General features: G+C 42.7%; 1 protein-coding gene across 3 annotated transcripts in view; it reads left to right on the top strand.

Annotated features, from left to right (window-relative positions):
• The first annotated feature begins 639 nt into the window (after positions 1–639).
• The window catches only part of CACNG7 (calcium voltage-gated channel auxiliary subunit gamma 7), a 276,026-nt gene continuing 261,309 nt past the window's right edge, over positions 640–15,356 (top strand). The window contains exons 1-2 of one of the 3 annotated variants that reach the window (XM_073602739.1): positions 640–1,469; positions 3,351–3,433. The gene's annotated coding sequence lies outside the window, so the exon portion shown is untranslated. Of the gene's footprint in view, positions 1,470–2,515; positions 2,649–3,350; positions 3,434–15,356 lie in introns of those variants that run through there. The other 2 variants (XM_073602738.1, XM_073602740.1) reach the window with 2 other exon arrangements.

Here is a 15,356-nt window from a genome sequence, read left to right as displayed (position 1 = left end):
GAGCGCCTAAAAACTGCCTCCCATGTCACCCAAATGTGAAAGCCTGAGTGCTTTCACACTGGGGCCGCGTGCTTGCGGGACGTTAGAAAAAGTCCTGCAAGCAGCATCTTTGGGGTGGTTTGGGAGCCCCCAAAACACCCCTGCCTATTGCAATGAATAAGCAGCGTTTCCGAAGCACCTGAAAAGCGATTCGGAAGCGCCGCAACACGGGCATTTTTAACTCCTTCTTTGGGGTTAAAAGTTCCCCACTAGCGGCCGAAAAGCGCTGCTTAAACCGCTAACGCACGGGTGGCCCCAGTGTGAAAGGGCTCTAAAATAGGTCAAACAGATTTAATAAAAGACATTTTGGTAATTGATTATATGTCAGCTCAATAAGAATATCCTATGCTCCTGCAGTAAATGAATGTATCTAGGCTGGATGGTGACAGGTAGCATGACACCTTGCTCCAAGCTATAGTTCACCGCTGATTAGAAGTGTAGAGACCCTCTGGCAGCAATGATTAAATGTCCAGCATCCTTGTTTACTCTCCAGGAATGGGAGGGATGCTGGGAATCCTGCGACAGAGCAGACACATGCACATTAGTATACGATGAGCCCCCCCCAAGTCATCGCTGCTCCCTACTGCAGTCCTCATGGGTGGCAGGTGTAACCAGTACAGCTCAATGCAGAGACATACAGGAGTGAATGGGAAGCAGCGTCTGCTGTCTCTTTAAGAGAGATCCCTCTGACATCACACTGAAGAGAAGGGAGGGGGTCAGAGAGGGGATTGTGAAATCTTGGCCACTCACAGAAGAGACGGAGTGCTCCTGAAAAGCTATGTAGAGGAAAGACAATGGGGATCTCAGGATAGACCAGGCTCCTAACTGGTCTTTTCAGAGCTGCGGATGCCTTTCGCACCATTCCGATCTGCTCATCACAGAAGACACAGTCTGCCTTTTCATCAACCCCCCCCCCCCCCCCTTCTTCTCCATTCCTTGAAATGACAGCTGTATTTTCTTTTTTTTTTTTAAACCTCCCTCGTTGTATTTTGATTGTATAAATATGAGAAGCTCCCTCCCACTGCTCCAGACAGGTCCTCTTCAGAATCCTGGCACAGATGACTTTACAGTACCTAGACTTTAGCAAGCTGCAATACCCAGTTCCCATCCCCCCCCCTCCCCTCCATCCGACACACAGATCCATACCTACACCAATAGATGTATGTAGCTGATTTCTCTCTACATCTTCAGAAAAGGATGACTCAGATCTAGGAGCAAAATCACTAAGTACCTGGCTGCAAGGGGAAAGAAAAAAAAAAAAAAAGACATTATTTCCATGCAGAAGAGTTGAAGAATTGTCAGACTGGGGATACTGACACATATATAGATGTCATTTACTCAAAGGAATGCCATTCCAAGATTTGTTGAAGCGGTAACTATGCAGAGGCTAAGAGAAGACTACCGCAGCTCTTAAATTCAGTGTCTACAAGGTGAGATGATGTCCTACATTGTCATATTCTGCATCTCCTGCTTCGTTTTTAACTCTTTTAGCTTAGCCGATGCGTGTCCCAGGGGTTAAACCTTGACCGTGACCCCTGAAGGTTTCTCCTGCCTAATCTGTCTGTTATTCCATGCTGTGTTTTTTATTCCTTGATCTAAAAGCCTGACGCATGCTGCATCATAATATGGGGGTTTTCCATGCACGGATGTCGGGGAGGTCTACATCAATGTGCGGCGTGTACGAGCTGGCGATGGGCAGAGTTGTATCAATGCTTATGAGTCCAACCAAGATTTATTGTGGGATGGATCCAAGCATACCATGTAATTATCCACTAACTGGCGTATAAATGTTTGGGCTGCCAGCTGAACTGTTTAATAGAATTGTTGGGTAACAGAGATGCCGAGATTTTCTATCTGCAGTATCGAGAAGCGAGATTGATGAAGTGTGATCTGCTAAGGTCCCTCCATACATTATTCATTTACGGTAGTGGGGGATTTATCCGACGTCGTGCAGTGCAGTATTTGTACACATATCATGCAGCACATGTCACTTCTCAATTCAATTGTTTTGTCAAGTTGTCAGCAATTCTGTGCCGTGTGCATGCCGCAAACACAAGACTATATTACATGCTGATGCACCGTCATAGGGCACCCTGATTGCTGATGCATGCTGTTCTAGCCAGGTGTCATAGTATCACAGCAACATAGTGTAGTATACATTACATTCAAATTCCAGTGTAGATTTGTAAACCGGTGATTCATTGTAGGTTTTACTGGGTGGAAGTAGTATGGGGGGGTGGGGGGGTGTCGTATGCAGTTCAACCCTGCCAATGATTTCTTTTTAGATAGGGAGGAGCATATATAAAAAAGTGTGGGAAGCAGGAATGATAGAATGAGACATAATTACTTTTTTATTGGTTGGCAAATGAAGGAGGGGAGCAGGGGGGCTTTTGCTTTAGAGTAGATTGAGGTAGTATGGTATAACCCCCCCCCCCTCCCTTAACCATAGTAAAGGGGTGACATGCATTGAAATAACCCTATGTATCTTTATCCATTTTGAGCCTGGAAGGGTTAGGGGAAAGAAGTGGAGGAGGGAGGGACTGCACCAGCGTTCATGAAAAAAGCTGATTCAATCTCTGTTTGGATCCAACAAGGCTTTTGGCTGAAAGGTATGACAGTGAGATGTGATATGCAGGTAGGGGATACGATTTTACTGCAAAGGATTACAGGGTATGGCGGTGGGGACTTTGGTGGGTGGAGGGGGAATTGGGAACTCTGCAACATGACAATCAGGACAAAGGGTCCCCTTGTTATCCTGCAACCCAGGACTGCATAGCAGAATATCCTGCTACCCAGGACTGCATCTGTGCGTATGTGCTTAATATGGATTTTTCAAATGTCATAAACGGTCACTTGTTTTGTCACTGTCCCTTTTCCATCAGTGACCTAAATCCCTGTGTTGAGTCGGTGCGGATTAAGTACTATGATGTCATTATTGAGTAGAGTGACAGAAATTCCATCAAATGGTCATTCTAGATTGGAGAAATGTTGTGCTTGCTGTTTGATGAGTTTGTGTCATTCCATAGCAGGCGCTGATGTAGAAGTACCCAATGTTGCTGCATTGCATATTCATCCTCTCAAGTCATCTCAATCAGCCAGTGTTTAACTTTCGTCTTCTTATGGCAACAGAACTGGTATTTCTATAACATCTTCAAGTTTTTTCTTCAACGTGTCATGTGATTTCTGTTACTTTGTTATCAGAGCCTTGTTTTTTTTTTTTAATTTGATTAATTATAACTGCCTTTTTGAATGCAGTAGTGCTTTTTCTTTCTGAAGATAATCATACAATCCGATTGTACACTCTCCTTTAGATCCACCATCCACTATATGATGCAAGGGCTTGTACTGTACAGTGTATCGCCAGATTTAGCTCTTGTCGTGCCAATGAGTTCAGGTAATAATTACAATTATTCAGCATCACAAATAAGTTATTGAGTTCTCTTATGAAGTAACTTAGGAAATTTACACTGTTAAGGCGACCCAGTACAAGAGTTGCTGTATTGAGTAATGAGCTGATTTTTTAAAAAACTTTATATACACAGAGATTTATGAAAACTGGAACAGAAAAAAATGGAGGAAACCTGAAGGGATACCCCGAGCAATATCTACGATTTTCATTTTCAATAAAAATATTGAACAAAAAAAAAAAAGTACACAGATATCCACTGTACCATTATTACACCATACGGGAATACAACATAGTATTCAGTTACATTGCGGTGACAACAGTGAAGAATAACACAAGAAATGTCTGCAAGAACCTAGCTCTATAACTAAATCAGAATTTCAGAAATATTATAAAATTATAATATTATAAACCTAAGCAGCTAGGAAAGAATGGGTGGGATAGGAAAGAAACGGGAAAGGTGAGTGAGTGCTTCGAAGCCAAGGTGAGTTATATCAGGCCCAACTGGTAAGACATATCAACATCCTAGGTCTATCAGGTGACAGCTCTGCATAGAAACCAATCAGCTTCCAGGTTTTTTAGTCAAAGGTTATTGAACAAGCTAAAGTTAGAAGCTGATTGGCTATCATGCACAGCTGCACCAAGTTCTAAATGCACCAGTTTTAGTACATCAACCCCTCAATGTCTGTTGGTAGGAAGAGTAAAACACATGGATCCCTGATTTTTCTTAATTTGGGCATTATTTCAGAGCGTTTTGCTGTCAATTTAGCGAGGCTTTTGCTATAGTTTGTTTGGTTGCTGTCAAAATATGTCTCTATTTTGCACGTATATAAGGCCCAGTTATAGGCCTTGCTTAGAACATATGATGGAAAACAGATCACAAAAAAAAAAAGAAATCACAGATAACCACTGAAAATCTGCCTTTTCCTCTTTGCATTCTAGTGTCAGTGCATAATTAGGTGGGGTGACTGATGACTACCACAGCCTACATACTGTATATTCTTAGGATGAGATTACATGAAGCCCAAAAATCAGTTTGGCCTCATTTGTATGAATACTTATCAAGCAATATGAAAATAGTGACTTTTTAGTCGGTAAGCCTTAAAGTAAAACTATTAGCTATTTTTTTTTTTAAATCCTACCCCAGGAAAACATACCTGCTATAGTTACCCAGAGAACCATCTTCTGTTTGCCTCTTTGAAACTAGTTTCAAGTTTCACCGTGTTACAAAAACCTTACTTTTCTGACTTCAGGGCTACCTTCATCAACTGCCATTTTCCTGTCTAGTCAGTAGGCCTCAGTGTTCCATAAGGGCACTCTCTTTGCACATGTAAATGGCAGATGATAGACATTAGTTCTATTATCAAGCTCCAAAAAAAAAGCAATGCCGCCCCCCCATCCACTTTTGGTCAATATTCCTTTTTTCATTAATTTGTGCCCTATAAATACCTGGAATTGTGTTCCAATTTTGTAGTCTTGTAAATTTGCTCTCCAAATCACTCTGTTCTGGCTGTGGCCATAGAGTAACAGAGCACAGAGGGCATAGGCATGACAGTGCGGTTGCACGGGAAGAGATGGTATGATGCTGGGTGTCACAAAGCATCTGCCCATTTAAGTAATAAAGATTTGGAGTAGTTAGCAGAGTATGAAGTATAGCTGAAGGAAACAAGATGTAAAAGTGGTGAGAGGACCCCCTCCACTACTTAAGGGAAGAAAAAAGAAACTGGAGTTCTTCTTTAAATCAGGTTCTGAATAAAAAGGTCTCTAAAATAGCTGACAATAAACATATGTGAGACTGTCAGTCTAAGCGACTAGCTGTAAGTAGGAGTAACGTAATACATATGTAGGCTGCCATTGCTGACCTATCATTTTGAGATTGAGGTGGTAGGTGAGGAGCGCCATAGAAAGTCCTAAAAAATCCAGAGTGTCTGTTGTGCCTGTAATGGCAAAAATATGTTTTGCCATAGTTTTGCCAAAACTACACTCCAGAACGCTGTTATCATATTAGGAAACAACCAACAGCTCTAACACTACCAGGGTACTAAAGAAGGGGTTCCCCATCCCTTGCAATGCATTGACCTTTATCTATGTAATACACCGAATAATTGAATTTTGTTCTCCAACCAGCTAAAATTTCTGAGGACCCTCCAAGAGTTAAGTCGCCACAGACTAACTGACCACTGACAAGGTCTAGTGCTACCTCAAACATACACTACAAAGCTCTATCCTTTTAAGAACATTAGTCCTCTGGCTGTTGTATGTACTGTATGCTTTGGTGTCAACATTTTTGGAGTCACTTACCTGGATCAAGAATAAAGATAATGATTAGGGAACACTTCTGAAACACATTTACAGCATGCTTGTTCTAGGCCTGTGACTCAAATCAATTGAATCCAGACAATGCCAGGCACTTACCATTGTCAGAAATGGCAATGGCAACCCCCATACCTATTTCTTTATAAGTTTAATTTTTTAATTGAAATATGATTCAGAGCCATCGGAAATACAATAGGACACCCTTTTCTCCTTTCTGTGAGGTATTCTCAATGCTCAATTACAGCCACAAGCTATGTATCACTGAAGAATAGGTAGGTAGGATGGGAAATGGCCATTTATCTGGTTTAGGCTAGGGCTAAAAGGGTGATTTTTTTCTCTTGTTAGTGAGAAATGTAAAAAGTGAAATCAGTTAAGCCAGTGGTTATATCTACCAGTAGGACTAGATTTAACTTGCCCATGTAACCCTGATACCTACAAATGTAAATTATATGGCTACAATATCAAAGCATGGTTCATCTGGCCAAAACTACTTGCCAAAAAAGATTTTTGTATAAATATGTACATATACTGTACAGTGGGTGAATGTGCATGTTTGTGTTGCAGTAGTGGAGTGGAGGAATCTCCCCATAAGGGGTATGTCTGTCATGGTCAAAAAGTGGATGGGGACAAATTAACGTTCCTCAATCTGGCCATAATTAACCAGGTAGGGTAAATGTCCTCTAATTTCATTTGGCCCCTCTAGAGGCCACAGGAAAAAAATCAGAAAAATAGAGTTAAAGCCCGACCTCAGGCCATTGTTATATTTGCCCATGAAGTGGTGCAGTGCCTGTCCCTCCCTCACACCGAACGGGTTGAATGTTACTTGGGTGAGGAGGAAGAAATAAGTACAGATACCTACCTTATTCCTCACTGCCCCAGGAGCCAGCTCTTTCCTCTGCTGTCCGACACTCTGAAACATGGGCGGCCCTCGCTGTCCTTGACTGCTTGTCCTTCATTGTTTGCATTGACATCAGAGAACCGCAACCAGCTGGACAGTGAAGTAAATCGGCTTTGGGAGATCGGTCACACTGAAAGGAGGAAGCCTGTTGGAGTGATGACTAGGGAAAATATTTATGCATACTTTTTCCCTCTCTAGCCAAATGAGCATTTATACTATGCAGTGCAGGTGGAGGGCAGGACCCCACTGCATGGATAAATGTAAAAGTACACTGGCAAGGGCTTTACATTTAACTTTGAAGAACAGCTTTAAAGGGTCCCAGTTAGTAATGACAGATTAAGGAGAATTTTCAATTTAGTAATATTTGATTTTCCTTGAGCTTTCGCATGCAGATATGCAGAACACCCTACAGTTTTCAGAAAATCATGTAACGTGGATTGTATAAATCTTTGCAAATTGCACATTCAGTTCAATAATAATAATAAACTCAGTTATTGTTTTGTGAGTCAAATTGCTCTCAATAGGCCCCAAAAGGCCTGAGAAGGGACAATGCTATTCCTTGTCATTTTTTTGTGCTCCAGCTTAAATTTTTGAGCTTCTGTGACCTCTTTGTCAATGTTTTGTTGTGGAGACCACTGCATGTAATTTTTCTGTTGTTATGTACCTGATTGTGGAGCCCGAGATGACGAGGGTGGCCTCTTATACAATTCCTGTCCAAGCACCCCTGATAGTGGAGACAGGGACTGCTAGGGCAGTGGAAAGGCACAGGCACCAGGAAGTTGAAGTAGTGAACTGAAGTTTGGAAATGTAGGAATCCTACCAGTGTTAGTTTGGAGTCTGGTTATAAGCTATGTTCAGCAGCAACCAGGCAAACAGGTGCAGGGTCAGGATCAAGTTCAAGGTCAGCAACAAGCAGGAGTTGGTAACGTGCTGGCAGTGAGGTACCAAGTCAGAAGGCAGAATCGTGGTCAGAAGTCCAACCCGAGGTTGGTAATACAAGTATGCAGCAGACATAACAGGCAGGGGCGATCCAAGAGAGATGTCAGGCGTAGCCGCATCAGGAACAACATAAGTAAATTTTCAGGAACTAGGAATACAGGAACCAGATATGAAGACAATCCAGCACTAGATCCAAGCCAGGCAGACTTTGGGTTTAAAAAGGCCACCAGGCGCCAGTGCTCATGCTCACCCCTGCATGTCTAGTTAGGCTTCTATGTTCACAACAATCCTGCATATGTGCATGAGAATGAGCACCTCCTGCAGTGCAATAAGCATTTGCTGTACGAGATCCCTGACAGTTATCCAGAATTCCCCAGTGGTGTCCGCCATTTAAAACACCTAGGCTCAGCTTTGCAAGTAGTTTTGTAATATACTGAATTGTGTACAATAAAAAAATAAAAAAAGTACAATAATTAAGCCATGTAATTCTGTGAGTCTGCTTTCGATCTCAGAAGAAGAAAGAGTGATAGTTGCAGAGGCTTAAGTTAGAAACATATTTCATAGCCACATGACAGTGAGTGGAATGAGATGTGCTCTGCAAAACACTCAGTAGATGGGAAGGCACTGTGCTGTGAGTCAGCCTCTATGGGCAAAAGGAGAGGAGAGGTGCCCAAATATCCCTGTAGGGTTCCATCTGCAGTGCACAATCTGAGCCATGGTGGCTTGGGAAATGGAAGAATTTATTCTTTTTTATTACAATGCCACTAACAGTGGCAATGGTACACAGATCAGGACTTAGCTTAAAAGCAAAAAAAAAAAGTAAGGAATGGTACTTAGGTATAAGAATAGCTTCAGATAAAATACGCTTGCTTTGTCTTTTGCTTTCACAATAAAAATTCAGGCTTCTACTATGGAATGTATGTACACTTTGTATGAGTACATCTTACTAAACTGTTGAGATATGTGACTATAATTACATATGTAATACACACTGTGTTTCCTAAACAGCTCGTCTAACCTACAATGTCTCCAGTTTTAGCATCAATAAGGTTTTTTTGAGATGTAAGGAGGCAGAAGTTCAAACACAAAGAAGGGATTCAGTGGGATATAAGAAGCCAGTGGGTGATAAAATCCACTGGAGGACATCCATCAAAATATAAATGTTCTGTGACTAGCTAGTATAGAGCAATACAGTGCCTTGTAAAAGTATTATTTGTTACATTACAGCCTTTAGTTCAATGTTTTTTTTAATCTCAATTATTTGAGATCGATCAGAACACAATAGTCTAAGTTGGTGAAGTAAAATTAGAAAAATCTATACATAAAACTATTTTTCAGAAATAAAAAACTGATAATTGGCATGTGCGTATGTATTGACCCCCTTTGTTATGAAGCCCATAAAAAGCTCTGGTGCAACCAATTACCTTCAGAAGTCACATAATTAGTGAAATGATGTCCACCTGTGTGCAATCTAAGTGTCACATGATCTGTCATTACATATACACACCTTTTTGAAAGGCCCCAGAGGCTGCAACACCTAAGCAAGAGGCACCACTGACCAAACACTGCCATGAAGACCAAGGAACTCTCCAAGCAAGTAAGGGACATTGTTGTTGAGAAGTACAAGTCAGGTATAGGTTATAAAAAAATATTCAAATATTTGATGATCCCTAGGAGCACCATCAAATCTATCATAACCAAATGGAAAGAACATGGCACAACAGCAAACCTGCCAAGAGACGGCCGCACATCAAAACTCATGGACCGGGCAAAGAGGGTATTAATCAGAGAGGCATCACAGAGACCTAAGGTAACCCTGGATGAGCTGCAGAGTTCCACAGCAGAGACTGGAGTATCTGTACATAGGACGACAATAAGCCATACGCTCCATAGAGCTGGGCTTTATGGCAGAGTGGCTAGAAGTGGCCATTACTTTCAGCAAAAAACAAAATTGCACGTTTTGAGTTTGTAAAAAGGCATGTGGGAGACTCCCAAAATGTATGGAGGAAGGTGATCTGGTCTGATGAGACTAAAATTGAACTTTTTTGACCATCAAAGAAAATGCTATGTCTGGCACAAATCCAACACATCACATCACCCAAAGAACACCATCCCCACAGTGAAACATGGTGGTGGCAGCATCATGCTGTGGGGATGTTTTTCAGCAGTAGGGACTGGGAAACTGGTCAGGGTTGAGGGAAATATGGATGGTGCTAAATACAGGGATATTCTTAAGCAAAACCTGTGTGTGATTTGAAGCTGAGATGGAGGTTCACCTTCCAGCAGGACAATGACCCCAAACACACTGCTAAAGCAACACTTGAGTGGTTTAAGGGGAAACATGTAAATGTGTTGGAATGGCTTGGTCAAAGCCCAGACCTCAATCCAATAGAAAATCTGTGGTCAGACTTAAAGATTGCTGTTCACAAGCGCAAACCATCCCACTTGAAGGAGCTGGAGCAGTTTTGCAAGGAAAAATGGGCAAAAATCACAGTGGTAAGATGTGGCAAGCTCATAGAGACTTATCCAAAGCAACTTGGAGCTGTGATAGCCGCAAAAGGTGGCTCTACAAAGTATTGACTTTAGGGGGGTGAATAGTTATGCACATTGACTTTTTCTATTATTTTGTCCTATTTGTTATTTGCTTCACAATAAAAAAAAAAACATCTTCAAAGTTGTAGGCATGTTCTGTAAATTAAATGATGCAAATCCTCAAACAATCCATGCTAATTCCAGGTTGTGAGGCAACAAAACATGAAAAAAGGGTGAATAGTTTTGCAAGACACTGTAGGTCACACAGCTAGCTCATAATCTATACACATGAGTATTCACAGCAGGGCCGGATATTACGTACTTGGTAACAACTGGAATGTTGTGGAGGCCTCTCTTGCACCTCATGCTCAACACTCTTGAAGGTGGAGACAGAGAGTGTGACAGCATGAAGTGGCACGAGATCCGGAGTGGCTGGCTGGTGAAGTCCGCTCTTAGGTGGATGAAGCTGGGGGTCACAGTCCTAAGAACAGCATACCGAAACAGCTTGGCACCAGAGTAAGAGATGGTAGTAGAGCCAGTATGCAGGCAGCGACCAGTGGCAAGGACTAAGTCAGCAGGCAGAGCAAATCCAGGAAGCAGGCCAAGGTCTGTAAAAGCCGGGCAGCACAGTACATAATCAGCAGGCAAAGACGAGTCCAGTAAACAGGCCAAGGTCAGAGAGATCAGATAAACAAGGTTGATGCAGGAGCAAAGGCAAAGTTCAGGAGAAAGCAGGGTCATACACAGGTAAGCAGGTTCAATGAATCAGGTCAGAGGAATACAGATAGAAAGCTTAAGACAATTCAGTAACTGCCCATGGTGACAGGCCAGTTTAAATAGGCAACTGAGCACCAAGTACGCACACTAATTCGTATTATGTACATGTGCATGCGCAAATGCGAGCACGATGAACTGGAATAGTACATCTATTGTCTTTTTGTCTAGAAGTATTAGCATGTGAGCAATGCACACAAGCATGAATATGAGCATAAGCCAGCACTGGTTTTCTGGTGCTGGAAATCTGGTTTACCTTACACTGGTTTAGTCCCGACTAAGGTTGACACCTTTTCTTCAAGTCAAACCTGAACACTTTAGTGACACAAGGCAATTTTTTTTTTATAGTATAAACTATACATATATTTTGCTATTAAATAACATTTCTAATCATATATAGTTAATAACAAGAGTGAGTCCCCCTTTACATCAGAGTCCATAGATGTCCCCTTTTACATCTGAATCCACAGAGTTCCCCTTTTACATCTGAACTCGCAGAGTTCCCTTTCACTGTAAGGGGGAACTCTGCAGACTCCGATGTAAGGGAGAATTCTGGGGCCTCTAACATAAGGGATGCTATGGGAACCCTGATTTAAGAGGAAACACTGAGAATTCTGATGTACGGAGAATACTCTGATGTAAGGGGAAACACATGGCTTCTGGTGTAAAGGGGAACTCTGATGTAAGGGGTGCTCTGAGAACCCTGATTTGCCTTAGTGTACTCACTCAGAGGCAGGAGAAAGAAGGGGGGAGACTTCAGTTACAGACAGGGATGGATGGTAAGCTCACTCACCCCTTGGCAGTCAGCACCTCTCATCTAGATGTATCTGAGGCTGCTGGACTTCACATTTCCAGCCCCAACTTTCCTTTTCTGAGGCACAGCGCCAGGGATTGGAGTGTGGACAGACACAGAGGGGTAGGGGTGTTTTTTTTTTGGGGGGGGGGGTTGTTCGTGCTGTCTTTGGGCAGTGTGAAAGAGTATAACAGACACTCTCAGCTCAGACAACTGCAGCCAGAAACCCTGCTGGGAAGCCATAGTCCAGTATAAATAATGTGTCCAGGTTTCAGGCAGTCTGAAACCCGGACGCATGATTCCAAACCCGAACTGTCCAGGTGAATCCTGGACAGGTGGCAACCCTAACCGAGACAAGGGGTGGGCGGCTGCTCTGGGTGCAATTGTTTACTTTAGGGATGGGGGCGTCTTTCTTCTGTTACAAGGCTGACAGGAGTAGTGATAGCGGCAGTGATTTTGACAAACAAGTGACTGCTGAGTGTAGGATCCCCTAAGCTTGCACATCAAGAATGGGGTGGGGGCGCAGTTTGGCATCTTTGCCCTGGGAACTTGATGACCTTGTCTCGGCACTGATTCACAGATACTTTATAATTATGTACAGGGCTGTTTGAATAAAGAAGCAAAATGAGCATTTAACTCCAGAAGGGGTCCCACCAAAGTATGTAAATTAACTTGGTCTTATGGCTGTAACAAAGCTCATATTACAGATTAGGGATGGGCCAAACAACCCCCGGTTCGGTTCGCATCCAGAACATGCAAACAGGCAAAACATTTGTTTGAACACGCGAACACCTACCAGACCTGAAAAGGCTTGGTAATGGAATTTTGGGGGATCCCACACATTTAGTGACCAGTTGTTTGCCACTATACGTTTGGCTCACTCCCTGGTGGATCAGGGTTATATATTGTTTGGGGAGGTGCAGACTTAGATCAAGCTATGTACTGAGCTGGCCCTGCCCTGTATTCCAGAGGGCCGTGATGATTTCACTCCTCCTTTTGATATGAATCAGGTTGTATCCCTAGTGTGGCTTTTTGAAGATGATCCTGCCGATTTTTGTGAGCACTACTCAGCCTGTTCCCCACAGGTGATTGCTGAGTGCATTGTGTCTGCTCAGTCTTTTGTTAGACAGGGAGATTTAAAAGCACAGTTTGTAAAACCTATACTTTCAGCATGGTCTGACATGATGCAATCAGCTCCAGCCAAACAAACCACCTTTGCCACCAAACACCAGCCTACCCAAATGTATGTTTCCCCATCACCCATGTCAACTGCAGTTGCAGCTCAGTATATGCTGTTCCCAACCAAATACTCATATCCGGTCTCTGCTCCCTGTACCTATTTTGCATTCAACCCACCTGCCTCTTCTCAGCTGCCTACAAACGCATTTACCTTAATTTTCTAAACATGGGAAACATGCACTACTTTACAGGCATACTATAGACACCCACCCCAGGTACGAAATTTAAAGGAATTTTTTATTTTTACTTTTATTTTTTCAGTTTAAGCATCATTAAAATCACTGCTCCCAAAAAAACGGCCGTTTTTAAAACTTTTTTTTTGCATTGATACATGTCCCCTGGGGCAGGACCCAGGTACCCAAACACTTTTTATGACAATAACTTGCATATTAGCCTTTAAAATTAGCACTTTTGATTTCTCCCATAGACTTTTAAAGGGTGTTCTGCTGCTTTGGAATTTTTCCCAAACACCCCAAATTGTTCACTATTCGTCGAACGGGCAAACAGCCAGTGTTCGAGTTGAACTCATGTTTGACTCGAACAGACAGCCCATCCCTATTACAGATACCTGGAGCTCTATAAATCTCTTGTTTTTAAGGGCAGAATGTAATTTTTCATCAACATGTTCTATATCATAACCAGTAGTTAGTACTTAGTTGTAGTGTTCTGCTTTCATCTCCAACTTTTGGTTAAGAGACTAAAAAACTGATAGTGAATTAAACCAGAACAGAACAAGTAAGCAGAATAGGAAAGTCAAAGACAACTCTTTATATGTATACTTGGTACCATCATGGTACTAAATTTAGATGATCTGAAGGACAGCCAAACAGCTAACATTTTCAGGAAAGGTTCGCAAGGGCAAGGTCTATGTTTCTATCAAGTCTCATAAAAGTTTATGTTGTCCATTTAAGGCAACTTTCAGGACATTACTATTTGTTCTAATGATAAAAATGTGTGAAGTGTGAAAATCTATTACCTGCATTGCTGTGCACCCACATAATTTATGATTTCAGAAATATAGTTTATTCTGTCTGTAGTACAGGCCCGGCATACATAGGAGAGTTCTAATAATTTGCATACAATTTTCAGGGAACCCTGGCTTACAGACAAGCCGAGCATCTCAGTGCAGGCTGAAAGTATTTCATGAATAATAGAATACTTGTAGTATAATATATGGAACATTGCATCAGCAACAAGGACAACCAAGATACATTAACTTAGGGGACAATTTTTTCACCCACGATTCATATATACTGTAGGTTTTTTTAATAGTTTTTAGGTTTTAATTTGCATTTATGTCACATATTGATGTTGCACATAATGTCTATAAGAAAACCTGTTCAGAGAGAGGTTTTTGAAAGTGCAAATTACCTGGATTTTATCTGAATTCATTGATTTTACAGTTCAGCAGGGGCATTGATAGGTGGGAAAAAGACCAGGGGCTTCAGCCCGAAGGCCGAGCCTGACACCGGGGGGGGGGGGTAAGCTCACTTGCTTGTTGCTGCCTGGCTTACCAGTGCCCATCAATGCTGACCATTAAAAACTGACCTACCTGACACACACTGACCCACACTGACTTACCTGACACACACTGACCATTACACTGACATACCTGACCCGCACGACCCACCTGACCATTACGCTGACTTACCTGACACACACTGACCTAACTGACGCACACTGACCATTACACTGACCCACACTGACCTACCTGATGCATACTGACCTACCTGACACACACTGACCATTACATTGACCCACACTGACCTACCTGATGCACACTGGCCAACCTGACGCACACTGACCTACCTGATGCACACTGGCCAACCTGACGCACACTGACCTACCTGATGCACACTGACTTACCTGATGCATACTGACCTACCTGACGCACACTGACCCACCTGACACACACTGACCTACCTGGCACACACTGACCTACCTGACACACACTGACCATTACACTGACCTACGTGACCCACACTGACCCACTGGCCTACCTGGCCATTACACTGACCTACCTGACTCACACTGACCTACCTGATGCATACTGACCTACCTGACGCACACTGTCCTACCTGACACACACTGACCTACCTGGCACACACTGACCTACCTGACACACACTGACCATTACACTGACCTACGTGACCCACACTGACCTACCTGGCCATTACACTGACCTACCTGACTCACACTGACCTACCTGACGAACACACTGCCCTACCTGACGCACACTGACCTACCTGACACACACTGACCCTTACACTGACCCACACTGACCTACCTGACACACACTGACAATTACACTGACCCACACTGACCTACCTGATACCCACTGACCTATCTGACACACACTGACCATTACACTGACCCATACTGACCTACCTGACATTACACGTCAAACTTCAGGTGACCAT

The sequence above is a fragment of the Aquarana catesbeiana genome, linkage group LG10 (assembly GCF_042186555.1).
Source record: "Aquarana catesbeiana isolate 2022-GZ linkage group LG10, ASM4218655v1, whole genome shotgun sequence".
Lineage (NCBI taxonomy): Eukaryota > Metazoa > Chordata > Amphibia > Anura > Ranidae > Aquarana > Aquarana catesbeiana.
This window is presented reverse-complemented; position numbering and strand designations above follow the sequence as displayed.